Source organism: Somniosus microcephalus, chromosome 7, assembly GCF_052327205.1.
Source record: "Somniosus microcephalus isolate GS21.2 chromosome 7, FLI_Smic_1.0, whole genome shotgun sequence".
Lineage (NCBI taxonomy): Eukaryota > Metazoa > Chordata > Chondrichthyes > Squaliformes > Somniosidae > Somniosus > Somniosus microcephalus.
The window spans coordinates 43,249,014-43,264,774 of record NC_140993.1 but is presented as its reverse complement, the minus strand read 5'-3'; the positions used below and the strand labels follow the sequence as shown (position 1 = coordinate 43,264,774).

Genomic DNA, 15,761 nt, shown 5'->3' with positions numbered 1-15,761 from the left:
TTTTTCATTCAGTGAGATTCAGACAGATCCATCACAGATTCACATAGACACAAGGTCAAGGACAGAGCGAGGAGGACCCACAAGATTGTGCAGGAGAGCAGATTCAGAAGTTCAGTCCAGATCCAAGACCATCAGGAGTTCGAAGGCCGAGTGGAGAGGAGACAGTTCGAGGAGTTCGGAGGACTTACAAGATTGTGCAGGAGAGAGATTCAGCCAGACTCAGACAGATCCACAAGATTCACCAGAAGCAGTGAAGTCCAAGTCCAGATACCATCAGGAGTTCGAAGATCGTGCGGAAGAGGAGACGGCTCGAGGAGTTCGGAGGACTTCCAAGTTTGTGCAGGAGAGCGGGTCCAGGAGCCGGTCCCATAAGGAAGATTGGAGATCCCGGACGTAACAAGGAGTACCAAGGTCCAGGAGGGTTTTAAAATTCTGGTGAGCATAAAGGCCCAACTCTACCTAACTGACATAGTTGAGGTATATTTTAGCAACGGGAGGGTTTGTAACATTAAGGGTTTTGTAATTCAGGAGTGTGATTTATCCCTCGATGTGTCCGTGCGCTTTTCCCACCTCCACATTAAAAAAGAGTTCTCAGGTGACTGATGAGTCCAATGCAGGACCTACAGACTCTGTCACAGGTGGGGCAGACGGTGGTTGAAGGGGCGGGTGGTGCTTGGGCTGACGTGCGCTCCTTGTGCTACCTGCGCTTGGCTTCCGCTTGCTCCCGGCGAAGAGACTCTAGGTGTTCGGTGCCTTCCTGGATGCTTCTCCAGAGCTTAGGGCCTAGACAGCTGAAGGCACAACCACCAATGACTAAAGGTCATTGACCTGAAACGTTAACTCTGTTTCTCTCTCCACAGATGCTGCCTGACCTGCTGAGTGTTTCCAGCATTGTCGGTTTTTACACCAATGGCCGGGATGCACAAGAGGCCAGAGTTGTAGGAACACAGAGTGCTCGGAGGGTTGTGGGGCTGGAGGAGGTTACGGAGATCTAGTTACAACTGAGTGACTCTTGTGTTAGGCCATAAGTTCACCAAAAGTATGCATCAGAATAATTCTGCATGACAGCAAATGTGAAACCTTAAGAATTGTTGACTTTTCTCCATTATTTTTCTTTTCTGTTTAGAAGCTTGAGTTAGCAGGTATGCAACAAAGACTTAACTACTCACTGATGTTGGAGCAATATGTCACATTATTGAATTGTTACTTATCAAAATCTAGCATGCCCTTAACAGTGATGGTTAGGAGTCACAAAGGGAGATTCGGTAGGAATAGGAATGTAATATTTGTTAGTACAGGTAGACTATCCTTTATCCGAAAACCTCGGGACCAGCCGTGTTTCGGTTTTAGGAAAATTTCGGATTTCGGAAGGTGCGCGAAAACACTTCGGTTTTCAGAGGTAATTCGGTTTTCGGGAGTGCGGATAAAGGATACACTATCCCTTATCCGAAAGAGTGGGATAAATAACGACTATAAATACTGTAGTTACAGGGATAAAGGCTGGTACACTTACGCTGAGCGATTTCGGTTTTCAGAAGTGTGGAAAAATGCTACACCATCCCTTATCTGGCTAGGCCTGTAAGTCGTGCGCCACTCTGGTCATGTCGTGCGCACGACTTACGCTGACCGAAAAAACCTTCGGTTTTTAGAGGGTTTCGGTTTTCGGAAGTCCGGATAAAGGGTAGTCTACCTGTATCAGGCATTTTTGCATATATGTAGATAGTGCAGTTTTTAAGCCTAAATTATTTTGAATATTTCTACATATGTATATAAACCTAGGCTGATGTGATAAAGCTTCCTCTCTGTCTGCCGACTTAAAAGTCGAATATGAAATGAATGACAGCAGTTTCAACCCAATTCCAAATGAACACAGGCCCACAAAACTGTCCATAATTTGGCATAAACTGATAATCTCAGTCAGGCTGGCTGAAGGGATGGCTGGCATATAAACGACAAAGGCTTTCAGTGGTCCAGTAGAGGACGTGAGGTTTGGGTTGAAGCACATTTTAAGGCAGAGTACAAAGAATGTTCAATGCTGACATGGAATGCTCAGAGTCCTTATTTCCTCCACAATGAAATTGTTCAAAGTGCTAAGTTCAAAAATTTACAAACATTTAAATAAAAATGTGTTTCAGGCAGAAAAATATTCTTGGATCCCTGCAGAGGATTGCATTAGGACTGTAGGTTGGTTAAGCAGAACGTATAGTTGTGTGTTCTAGGGTGACCACTCAACCAGTATCCAAGTGCACTGAGGAATGAAAGTCATTTGGCAAAAATCTGTTTGCTGACTCAACAGTAACAACAACAACAACGTGTGTTTATATAACGCCTTTAACGTAGTAAAACGTCCCAAGGCGCTGCACAGGAGTATTACCAGACAAAAAAATTTGACACCGAGCCACATAAGGAGAAATTAGGGCAGGTGACCAAAAGCTCGGTCAAAGAGGTAGGTTTTAAGGAGCGTCTTAAAGGAGGAAAGAGAGGTAGAGAGGTTTAGGCAGGGAATTCCAGAGATTAGGGCCGAGGCAACAGAAGGCACGGCCACCAAAGATTGAGTGATTATAATCAGGGATGCTCAGGAGGGCAGAATTAGAGGAGCGCAGACATCTCTGGGGGCGTTGTGGGGCTGAAGGAGATTATAGAGATAGTGGGGGGCGAGGCCATGGAGGGATTTGAAAACAAGGATGAGATTCCTGGCTTTTTTTAAAAAACCGGCTGTGCAAAGGTGCAAATGGATTTATCTGAGGTTTGTATGTGCATGAACAGGCTATATTTTGCATGTGTAATCTGTTTCATGTATGTAGACAGACCCCAGTCTGTCAAATTAGGTAACCACACCTCCCCCCCCCTGACCCTGAACACGGGGGCCCCACAAGGATGTGTGCTGAGCCCCCTCCTCCACTCCCTCTTCACCCACGACTGTGTGGCTGTTCATGGTTCCAACACCATCATCAAGTTTGCGGATGATACCACGGTAGTAGGCCAGATCACCAACAACGATGAGTCAGCCTACAGGGAGGAGGTCCAGCATCTCGTGAAGTGGTGCGCCGATAACAACCTGGCCCTTAACATCAAGAAAACCAAAGAAATCATTGTGGACTTCAGGAAGTCTAAAGGTGGGAGTCACACCCCCATCCACATCAATGGGGCTGTGGTGGAAAGGGTGGTCAGCTTTAAGTTCCTCGGAGTCCACATCACGGAAGACCTCTCCTGGTCCCTCAATACCTCCTCTCTGGTGAAGAAGGCCCAGCAGCGCCTATATTTCCTAAGGAGGCTGAAGGGATGTAACCTGTCACCCCTGATCCTCTCTAACTTTTACCGCTGCACTATAGAGAGCATCCTGACAAACTGTATCACAGTATGGTATGGCAGCTGTAGCTACTATGACCGGAAAGCCCTGCAGCGGGTAGTCAAAACTGCCCAACGCATTACCGGCACCCGGCTACCGACCATAGAGCACATATACCAGAAACGCTGTATACGGAGGTCACGGTCCATCATCAAAGACCCTACCCACCCCAGCCCCAGTCTGTTCGCCCTCCTGCCATCTGGGAGATGCTACAGATGCATTCGCACCCGTACGACCAGATTTAGGAACAGCTTCTTTCCCAGGGCTGTCATCCTACTGAACTCCACAAATAAACTCTAAAGCCTGCACATCTGCCAATGCACTTTATTATGGTTATGTTTATGTTAATATATTACAAGCCAAATGTATGTTGAATGTTTAAATGTCTTAATCTAAATGTACACTCTAGGGAGCCGCAAGCCTACATTTCGTTGTACTGCACTTGTGCACTAACAATAACAATAAAAGTTGATTTGATTTGATTTGATTTTGATACATTTTGTACATGCACAGGGGCCTAGTTTGGAAGGCCTCTTGTTATCCTACCCATCTGCACTGTGACTCCATTAAAACTGGCCCTCTCTCTCATCTGCCACTTCAGATAAAGGGGTTGGAATAGGAATGTGGTGGACACACTATTAAAATATGTGGGATTTTTTAAATTAGGAAATCTAGATGCCTGGCCACAGTCAGAATTCAGAGCAGCCATGAAGCTGGAAAAGAATTGGAGAGAAGACTAGGTAAATCAGGAAACAGTGACTAGATGATGCTGGGCTTGGGTTTTAAAAACCCATAGGTTGTTGGAGAAAGTGAAAACAGATAAAAAGAGATTGGCTGTGATTTTGCTGACCTCAGCGGGCGATGTCGGTGGCAGGTCCCGACCTCACTGCTGACTCCATCCTGCTCTGGAAAGTGACTTTCTGTTGATTGAGCTCGTTAAGCCCGCCCAGTGCGATTACCGGCCAATTAGAGGAAGCGGGTCTGGTGATGTCATTTGATGACGTGTCATCAGCCGGTTTCCATAAAGGGGTCATGTCCAAATTTATTTTGACATTTGTGCTGTCAGTGTTCGAAAGCATTGAGGTGCTGCAAACACTGACAATAACTGCAAACAGTGACAATGACTGCACAAAGGCACAGGGCTACAGCCAGGCTCTCCCAGCACGCAGGGAGGTCCTCTTCCCTTCCGATGGGCAGAAGAGACTGCCCCAGGAGATCAACACAGCCTGGTTGCACATTGCAGAGGAGGGCACAAGCAGGGATGTGGTCAGGAGGACCTGGGTGCAGTGCCACAAATGTTTCAATAATATCAGTAGATCCCGAAACGTTAGTACAAAGCAACACTCAACCTCATCCTGCTGTACCTTTCTTCACATCCCCATCACTCTGCCTTCCCTACCCTACTCTTGCACATCCTTACTCACACCAACTTACCTTGGACCTCCACCCTTCACTCTTTATCTAAATTAATCACATCCCCATCTCACTAGCCACACTTCACACTCACCCTCATCCTAGTGCAATCATACCAACTAACAACACACAAGAGTAGGCACTTAAGTGTTATATACAATGTTCATGTCAAGTTTCTGTTAATGTGGTGTCAAACATTGAATCCTTTATTTTCAACACTTTGCATTCTTGGACAGATTTGTGTGCACCTTTGGAAGTGGCTTAGTGAGTTGCAGTGAATGGTGAGACATAACAGTACCCCCCCGCAATGGTGATGAGTGTGAAAGGAATGGCTTGGGCATTGTAGGTGTTGGTGTGGGGTGGTGCCAACCTGGCACATCATGTGGCAGCCGGGGTGTCCAGCATCAAGTGAAGTAAATCTGGCCATGCTGAGGCCATCCCTGGCCTCCTGGGCAGCAATATGGTCGGGTGCTGATGCCCTGTGTCCTGTGCAGCATCAGTTGATTGCAGAGAAGGTTGGTGTTGTTGTTGGTGTGCCTGTTGCTGCTGGTATTAGGGCTGATCATGGTCAGATTCTAAGCACCAAGGTGAGAGAGTATAAACGGTACCCATGCTAATGGAATAGTTGGCAGGTGAAGTTGAGATGACAGAAGCAATCTGCCAATGGTGAGAGAGGTTGTTCCAATGAGGTGACCCTGATAGCGAGTTTGCTCCAAACACTTGCAACCTGCATAAAGCTCAATCTGAGTTCCAAATGCAGTAAGCAACAACTTCTGAGCTTGGAAAGTGAGGTGGGAGCTTTTATAGCACATTTCAAGCTGTCAAGTAATCAGCTGATTCAATGTTCATTCATCTCCCGAATCAGCTTAACAGACGTAATCCCCGAGCAGCGAGGACCCTGTGGGCGAGCACGTAAAATCAAAAGGTGAGCTCAAATGTATTCTTAATGATCTCTAAACAAATTCATAATTACCTGAATTGGGTCCCCCGTCACTGCGTGTCGGGTCTGCTCAGCGTTGACAGACCCGACATCGGGGAAAGGCGCGTTGCGACGGGTTCACAGCGGGGTCTCAACCCGCTGGGGGAAAAAGGCACTTTCTCACCCGACCCACCACCGATCGTGCCGGCTGACCCCCTCGGAAAATCTCTGCCATGGTGTGAGAGGAAGGAATGGTGTGATGAGTCTCGATTTCAATAGAGTGAGGGCAGAGAAGATGAACCAGAAACCTGTGAATTATTAAAAAGCAGCCAAAAAATGGATGATTTTTAAAATTAATAGCTTCCACAATATATTGTACTCTTATTTAAAACAAGTGTAGCAAGTATGCAGCACAGCACATTTGAACTCCAACACGCTGGCTCACGTTGCTGGAAGAAGCACCTGTAGTTCCTTGAAGAGTTGACAGCGCAGCTAAAACGGGAAATTATGAGGCGATTAGGCACACCGCCATGGTGGCTGGTCAAAGAACAACAATGGTAGAGTCCTGGCATCAGGTTTCCAGCTACTGCCCCAAGTTGAGGAAGCTGTGAAATGTGGAGATACCTCAGAGGAGAAATAGCTCACCGAAGGAAACAATGAGGTGGGAGAGGACAAGAATTGCAAAAGTCAGTAATTTCAGAAGAGGAAGGGAAAAATTTGGAAGGCAAGTGAAGAATAGTAACAACATTCATGCATGTATACCAAGTACTTTTGCAATAAATGAAGGTGCAAGACCATGCAGAAAAATAACCAGGTACATTTGCATGGCAGAAAAAAAGCCAAGACAGAAATAAACTTTAAAATACCAGAGAAGGTTCAGTCCCAAATGCACCTTCAAGCAAAAGAAAGACCAGTCATCACTATTGACAGAGGTTGAAACTAGCAACATCAAACTTACCAGGTCAAACTTATCAGTCCAATATCCCAACTAACGATCCAACTACAAATTAAACTTCAATCAAATTCCGTGCGAAAGATCAGATGAAAGGTGAGTAACTGAAAATTGACTAATCCAATTAAGTATAAATAAGGATTCCTGCTACCTTGACAGTTAAATTTTGATGCTGCTGATAAAGGATCAAGATAACAGATTGAAGCATCGTAAAGTAATTACATCAACACTATGGTGTGTGTACATGCTGTGGTCAGGAGGATCCTGGCAATTCACTCACACATTTTTTGGTGAGTTATGCTGCTCACGATGCACTTATGAGGTGTTCCTGGTACCTTTGTCCATATAATGGGGACTCAAAGTAGTGCCTGTCAGTTGTCTAATGACCAACTAGTGACCTATTCTCCTTCGACAGGGGAAGTAAGAAGGGTCCCTTTGGGATCAAAGTGGCTCTCAGATGATGTGTCTGGTAATGGAAGATTGGAATTGAATCACCCTTTGTGGAAGACTTGGTAATCCATTACCTGAGACTAATCCAAATAAGTATTCCTGTTATGTCTGGTCTAGAGTACTTCTGGCTGCCCCAACACAAACAATACCTCCCCCTTCTCCCTTCAGCCCAGCTAAATAGGAGTCATGAGGTCTCATGGAGTATTTGATTATCCCAGGCTACAAATAGTCCTCTTTTTTGAAGGAGTTCATCAACACACCATTTACTGCATTTGCTTATAGTCTAGAGATGGAGCGTGAAAAGGTCATTCAGGCTTTTGGGTCCACTTAGTGTATAACATATAAAATAGAGAGAACAAGGCCCAAATACAAATGTAATCCATCCCCTGACTATCCAGCATGTTATACGCTGATTTAACACATTGGGGTAGATTTTCCAACTGATGCTGTTCCTGAACAAGGACTTATTATGTTCATACTATATCCCTTCACATACAGTTTTAACAGAGGCACCAGCCTGCTTTTGGGTTATTGCCTGCATTAAAAAAGAGGGCAGAGAAATTTAGTGCGAGCATATTAAGCATTTATAGGAAAGTGCTTAGCGGACAGAAGAATGTCACACAAATGTATTACACTTTTGTCCACTAATAGCACCAACAGTAATTTCTATCCTGGAGTGATTTCTCATCTTTTTCTGTTTAAGCTGAATGAGCTAGTCAGAAAATATACCACACAAGCATTAACACCTCAAGGCATTGCAATTATGTTATACACCGTGAGACCAAAGCTTGAATAGTTTAGCATTGTCCTCACACCCCAAGACCCATCTCATCTTATTTTTTTTACTATGTAGAAATATAAGGATAGAAATTACTGTTAGTGATCAAGTGATAATAGCAGATGAACATTTAAAACATTCCTCGGACATACTTCTATCCATTATTTGAATGGAGATGTTAATGTATTTATGATAAGAGTTTCTACAGCTATATAAAAAGAAAAAGGGTGGCTAAAGTGAACGTTGGTCCCTTAGAGGATGGGACCAGGAAAATAGTGGTGGGGAACATGGAGATGGCAAAGACGCTGAACAAATATTTCGTATCAGTCTTTACAGTAGAGGACACTAAAAATATCCCAACACTGGACAAACAGGGGGCAATTGAGGGGGAGGAGCTAAACATGATTAAAATCACTAAAGAGATGGTACTCAGTAAAATATTGGGACTTAAGACGGATAAATTCCCCGGACCTGATGGCCTACATCCTAGGGTCTTGAGAGAAGTGGCGGTAGGGATTGTGGATGCATTGGCGATCATTTTCCAGAACTCCCTGGACTCAGGAAAGGTCCCGGCAGATTGGAAAACTGCTAATGTAACACCCTTATTTAAGAAGGGAAGTAGACAAAAAGCTGGAAACTATAGACCAGTTAGCCTAACATCTGTGGTTGGCAAAATGTTGGAGTCCATTATTAAGGAAACAGTATCAGAGCATTTGGATAAACATAATTTAATAGGACAGAGTCAGCATGGTTTTACGAAGGGGAAGTCATGTTTGACAAATTTGCTCGAATTCTTTGAGGATGTAACATACAGGGTGGATAAAGGGGAACCAGTGGATGTAGTGTATTTGGACTTCCAAAAGGCATTTGACAAGGTTCCACACAAAAGATTACTGATCAAGATAAAAAATCACGGGATTGGGGGTAATATACTGGCATGGGTGGAAGATTGGCTATCTAACAGAAAACAAAGAGTTGGGATAAATGGTTCATTCTCGGGCTGGCAATCAGTAACTAGTGGTGTCCCACAGGGATCAGTGCTGGGACCCCAACTCTTTACAATCTACATTAATGATTTGGAGGAAGGGACCGAGTGCAACATATCCAAGTTTGCCGATGATACAAAGATGGGAGGGAAAGCAGTGAGTGAGGAGGACATAAAAAACCTGCAAAAGGACATAGACAGGCTAAGTGAGTGGGCAGAGATTTGGCAGATGCAATATAATGTTGGAAAGTGTGAGGTTATGCACTTTGGCAGAAAAAATCAAAGAGCAAGTTATTATCTAAATGGAGAGAAACTGCAAAGTGCTACAGTACAAAGGGATCTGGGGGTCCTGGTGCATGAAACACAAAAATTAGTATGCAGGTGCAGCAGGTGATCAGGAAGGCCAATGGAATCTTGGCTTTTATTGCAAGGGGGATGGAGTATAAAAACAGGGAAGTTTTGCTGCAGTTATACAGGGTATTGGTGAGGCCACACCTGGAATACTGCGTGCAGTTTTGGTTTCCATATTTAAGAATAGATATACTTGCTCTCGAGGCGGTTCAGAGAAGGTTCACTCGGTTGATTCCAGAGATGAGGGGGTTGACGTATGAGGAAAGGTTGAATAGGTTGGGACTCTACTCATTGGAGTTCAGAAGAATGAGAGGCAATCTTATCGAAACATATAAGATTGTGAGGGGGCTTGATCGGGTGGATGCGGTGAGGATGTTTCCACTGATGGGTGAGGCTAGAACTAGGGGGCATAATCTTAGAATAAGGGGCTGCCCTTTCAAAACTGAGATGAGGAGAAACTTCTTCACTCACAGGGTAGTAAATCTATGGAATTTGCTACCCCAGAGAGCTGTGGAAGCTGCAACATTAAATAAATTTAAAATGGAGATAGACATTGTCCTAGCAGATAAGGGAATTAGGGGTTACAGGGAGAGGGCAGGGAAGTGGACGTGAGTCTAGATTCAGATCAGCCATGATTCTATTGAATGGCAGAGCAGGTCCGAGGGGCCGTATGGCCTACTCCTGCTCCTATTTCTTATGTTCTTATATTCTTAAAATAATGGGGAGAGGAATATCATCATACAAATATGTTAACCAACTGTTCACTGTTACTGCCGACAATAATTTCTAACTAATAATGATTTCTCTTCCTTTTCTGCTTTACTTAACTGTTATCCAGCTTTGTACCTTGTGATTAGATCAGATGTAATATCAGGATATAGTTCACTGGCTAGAAAGAGGACAAACACACCAACTATACATTATTATTCATTATGTACAATTTCCCTTTCCTTTTATCATCATACAATTTTAATACAACCAGGATCATTTTTGGGTAACACTTTGGGTGTGGACATTTCATCAGAGCCCTCCGTTCTTTTCAATAGATGCTGCTTGGCCTGGTGAGTGTTTCCAGCATTTTCTGCTCTTGTTTCAGATTTCCTGCATCCGCAGGTCTTTTGGTTTTCATTTATATTCAGGTAACTTGTCTACAGAAGTGAAGAAGCCATTGGTAAGAAAGAGCACTAGCCTGAAAATTATACAGTGGGATATTGGTGCTTGCACCCACAATGCATATGTCTGAAATTCCTCTCCCTGTTACTTTTGCAGGGGCATTGACTCGTTTAAAGTAAATTGGTTAATGCCGCTGGTAAAATAGGGGAAAAATAATTTTTTTTAAATGCTTGGGATGTGGGTGACAAGTGCATTATTTATTGCCTTTCCCTAGTTGCCATGAGAGTGTTAAGTGTCAACCAGATAGTGTGGATCTGGACTCACACATAGGCCACACCAAGTAAGGGTGGCAGGTCCTTCCCTGAAGGACAGGAGGGATGAGCCAGCTGGGGTTTTTATAACAATCCAGCAGTTTTCATGGTCATCTCTGGTGTCAGTCACAAATGATCAGATTTATTGAATTCAGTTTCACAACTTACCACGTTGGAATTGCGAACCCACAAGCTCTGGGTTGCTAATTCAGTATCACAAGAACTAGGCTGTGTTTAGCATTCATACGGCATTGGCGAACTCCATAATTTCAAGGTCAAGGTGGTGTCAGGATGAAACATTGTAATGGCTGTCTGACCAGGTGACGATTATAGAGAATGAACATTGTCACATTCTAAAGAACGCAAACGTTACGGTTTAGGGAATAGTCAGTGGTAAAGGAAGCATTACTCAAAGTATAAATCTTGCCGCAGCTAATTAGGAAAGCAGTGCTGGGATATAAATATAGATAAGCATCCAGTCTCAAAGAAAAAATGAAAGTACATCACAGTTAGTTCTCAAAATCAATGAGGCACCAAAACAGTGTCAAAGCTATTTTTTAAAAAGAGGAAAATTCATCAAAATAAGGATAAGAGATCAAAGAATAGGAACAGCAACAGATCCAAATTAGAAGAATTCACAGCATCCCTAAGAACAGCTAGTAACTTTGGTCTGAGATGTGCTGTACAAATCATTATCACCTCCTTACTTAGCTTGCAATTGCTGTAACTGTCAGTCTTCAGAAAACCTACAAAAAAGATCTCTCCGCACTTTTTCTGGGGGCGAGTAAGCCATAGAACATCTACAATGACTTTTCAACATCAAGCCTACATCTCAGAAATGAAGATATCATGACTCAGGAATGCAAAGGGAGCGACACTCTGTTCCCAAAAAAGGCATATAGCAAAGCTTTTTTTATCAGAGTAGAGTTATATGTAATTTTCATTACAGTGACATCAAACACATATGATATGAAGATGTGTTTTAATGCAGTTTATTTCATTACATACCACACATCGTGTCTGTGCCGGAAAGCAGTGCCCAAACAGGGACTTGAACCCTGGACCTTCAGATTAAAAGTCTGCTGCTCTACCGACTGAGCTATCCAGCCAGTAAAATAATACATTTACTGATGGAAAATAGAAATGGCAAAAATGATAAACAATACAAGCTAGTTCAAAGTTCTAATCTATTTTCTGGTTTAAGTAATGGCTTATTTGAGTAAATTAAATTAAATCTTGCAGCACTACAGGATACAAGACAAAATTTGTGGTCTAATAAGTGATTCTGATTTCCACTTCACTCCCACTTGTTCCTATCCCTGTGTTTTTATTTGTTCTTGGGATGCGCATAACACCAGCAAGGCAGCATTTAAATGTAATTGCCCTAAGGGCATTAAGAATCAATTATGTAGTGTGGGACTGAAGTTATTGGATAGGGGTAGCAAGCTCCCTTCTCTGAAGGACATGAAGGAAACAGTTGGGTTTTCCCGACAATCCGACAATGGCTATTGTTTTCCTGGTAGTAGCCCACATATTTTCCAATTTATTGAATTCAATTTGCCGTGGTGGGTTTTGAATTCATAATCCCTGGGCTACTAGTCCATAACCACTACAATAACAGCAACTGGCATTTATATAGTGCCGTTAACATAGTAAAACATCTGAAGGCGCCAGGCTACCATACCCAGTCTACTCAATCTACTTCTCCCTGACGGGATTTCCGTTTGTCGCTTTTACCTTGTTCATCTTCATTGCTTTCTGTTTCCCTTCCCGTGTTTGATCAGGTATCTACCATTTACACTTCATCTGCAGCCATCTTTTGTTTCTTAACTTGTCCCATTACCATCTCCTTTTGCCTTGCACCATCATCCCTTTTGTCATTTAATCTCTCCCGCCTTCCATCCTATCGCAGACCTTCCCTTTTGTTCTTTCCTCCCCTCCCACCTTTCCCTGCCCCTACACTGTTCCATCTTCAGCTTTTTCCAGTTCTGATGTAGGGTCATCGACCTGAAATGTTAACTCTGTTTCTCGCTCCACAGATGCTGCCTGACCTGCTGAATATTTCCAGCATTTTCTGTTTTTATACCCAATCTACTTAGTCAGCTTTTAAAACCCATATTTAAAGTCACTGAACCACGACTTCTTGATTTACCTTGCCTTCTCTCCTACTTTTTCAACTTTGGTAGTATCTCGCTCTGTTGCCCGTGGCCCTTTTGCACGCTTTGCTTTAAGAAGAAAAGCTTCAACAAACCTGATTCCCATCAAAGAAAAGAAAGAGAGCCCAGAGAATGCCAGGTTATTAAAAAACCATTGCAAGTAACACGACTGCATCTCTGGAATTAAGGCTATAATCTCATTCTGGCATTCAGGTGACAAAGTTAGGGACATCTAAAGATTCTCTCTTCTGATTTGGGGCATTATTTGAGCCCCTTAATTAGGTCATGGTCATGTAATTCACTGACCCACATCTAATATCTTCTATATAATCAGTCCCTGCTGGCCAATGTTCTATTTCAATATGATGCAAAGTCACAATTATGAAAATTCATAAATATATAAAATCAAAATCACTTTGGCTGCTTTATAGCAAGGAGTTTCAAAACAAAGTCAATCTTCCAAAGAGCTAAGACAAAAAAGGCAAAATCTTCATCTAACTGCATAGCATCAGAGCTAGTTTTCTATCTGCCAATCTTCTCTCTTCCTCCTCTTCTGAAGGTGTTCACTCCTGCTGTACTGAATCATAGAATTTTACAGCAAAGGAGGCCATTCCTACCTTCATACCAATTCTTGCTCTCGGAGCTATCCACATCGTCCTATTCCCCTGTCCTTTCCCCATACACTTTTGTATTGTGCCTATGGTATAGCGATATACATATACATACATAATATATATAGAGAGAGAGATCTAGATATAAATTACATTCTAACACAGGCAGCGGTGCCTCAGCCAAATGGTCATTCTTTATTGAGAGTGAGTATCAGCAGGCTATTTGACTTTAAAATAAATTCTCAGGATGTGTGTGTCCATGGCAAGGCTGGCATTTGTTGCCATCCCCAGTAGCACTGGGAAGATGGTGGTGGACCTTCTTCTTGAACCATTAGATGTTTGATACAATTGAGTGGTTTGCTAGGCCACTTGATAAGGCAGTTAAGAGTCAATCACATTGGTTTGGGACTGGAGTCACATATAGCCCAGAATGGGTAAGGACTGTAGGTTTCCTTCTCCAAAAGACATTAGTGAACCAGTTGGGTTTTTACGACAATCTGACAGCTTCATAGTTACTTTTACTTATACCAGCTTTTATTTTTAATTTCCAGATTTTTTACAAACCGAATTCAAATTCTAAAATTGCCTGGTGGGATTTGAACTCACGTTCGCTGGACGAGTTGCCCAGTAGCATAACCACTATAACTACCGTGTCAACGGGGAGAGCGTCACAACCAATTCTGTTCTCATCCGGCAATAACAGGGATCAGGAGAAGGAGCTCTGGCTCATTTTCCCTTCATTAAAGTCATGGCCACTAGGTCAACTTGTAGCAGCTCAAATGGTGCCCCAACTGAGATCAACTTACTCGGAATCAAGCCTATGTATGACCTTCTGGTCAGTATGAGTCAATTACACACAGCCTTCACCAACTGAGCCATCAAGAGAGATTTCAGTGAGGGTCCTACTATAATTGAGTCTTCTTACGTAACTCAAAGAAAAAATACAATTTACCCAGTGAAATTCTATGTAATAGTAATAAACAACCTGATATTGCCCAATGCAGTAGCTCTGTGAAGTAAAGGTTGAAAATAATAACACTGCTATTTCGTGAGGGAGGGAAATGTTCAATCTTGATGCAAACCAAAAAGCCTAAAACTTATATAACAATTTTTTTTTCCCAGATCATAATTTAAGAGGCAAATAATAATGATAATAGCAGGTTAGAAGATGACAAAATGAAGGTTACTGAACACTACTTCAAATTATAAACATTATGTAATTATAATGTGACTGACAAATAATAGATACAATACAAAGCAAGATCATTGCACATAATTTACCTCAAAGATCACCTAAAGCATACCATTACTTCAAACAAATCAATACAGTAACATGACCTAGATAATTTATCTGTGATAAATTTAAATGAAGCTGATTTGAAAGGTGTTTAGAGCTGCAATATTGTTGAGCGCAAAAATGACGACTTGCTGACCTTTTCTGGTGTGGTGCTGACCTTTGATGTGAAATCCTCTGATCTGGTTAATAAGAAATTTCGCATTAACTCTGCTTTGTGCTCTGTAAAGCAATCATCGACCCATGTGAATGGAAAGCCTCTTCAGGCTGTGCAGCAAAAGAAAAAGGCCACGTGACTGTATTTTAAAAGACAATCATCAATGATTTCATCCTTGCCCCCATTCATTTAAAGAAACAGTATCAAATTTATTTTAAAAAATGGCAAGATTTACATTTGCGTGCGGGGTTTTATTGTGATATCTAATATAGCTCAATAGTCATCCGATGTAATGCACCATAGTTTGGCCATTAGTAAGAAGGCAATATAATATTGGTGGCAGTACCATTTAACTCGTAGCTCACTGCAGACTATCAGAGACTGAACCAGAAAAAAGGGAGCTAAAATTCCTCATGCCAAGAACTTTAGCAGAAAAATTAGATACATGTAAAAAAAAATGGAATAACAGGAGAAAGCCCTGTATGACCTTTTTGTCCATCTTGATTCCTTCCCTGATAATTGCTAATCCTACAATAAAGAAGCAATGAAGCTTAGAGAAAAGGTATGGAAAAAACAGTTAGTGCTTATTAAAACCTTGTTAAAGGTCAGTGATGGGAAGGAAGCAAATACAAAATTACACTGCTGAGGAGGTCCTTCGAAAAGTGGGTATTTAATGCCATTTCACAGCTGATGCTTACCAAACGTGGACGTCCAGTCAATAGTTGCGCAAGTATATTGTAAGTTGTTTTCTGTCCCACATCATTGGTGCAGGTGCGACCACGTAGCAGATCTCGTTCAAAGCATCTCTGCTGCTCCTGAACCGCCTCTATCACTGCTTCTCTATCAGTCCCACAAAGCTGCATCTGTTGCCATAGACCCGTTGCCTGGTGTAGACCTGCCTCAAGTTGTGCACTCCAATGGC

At 42.6% G+C, this 15,761-nt stretch overlaps 1 protein-coding gene and 1 non-coding gene across 8 annotated transcripts in view; both read right to left on the bottom strand.

Moving 5' to 3' along the window:
- adgrb1a (adhesion G protein-coupled receptor B1a) overlaps nt 1-15,761 on the bottom strand; it is a 658,584-nt gene that overhangs the window by 206,325 nt on the left and 436,498 nt on the right. The window lies entirely within an intron of this gene.
- On the bottom strand, nt 11,658-11,730 carry trnak-uuu (transfer RNA lysine (anticodon UUU)). Its single transcript has one exon. It is a non-coding gene; the product is annotated as a tRNA-Lys (tRNA).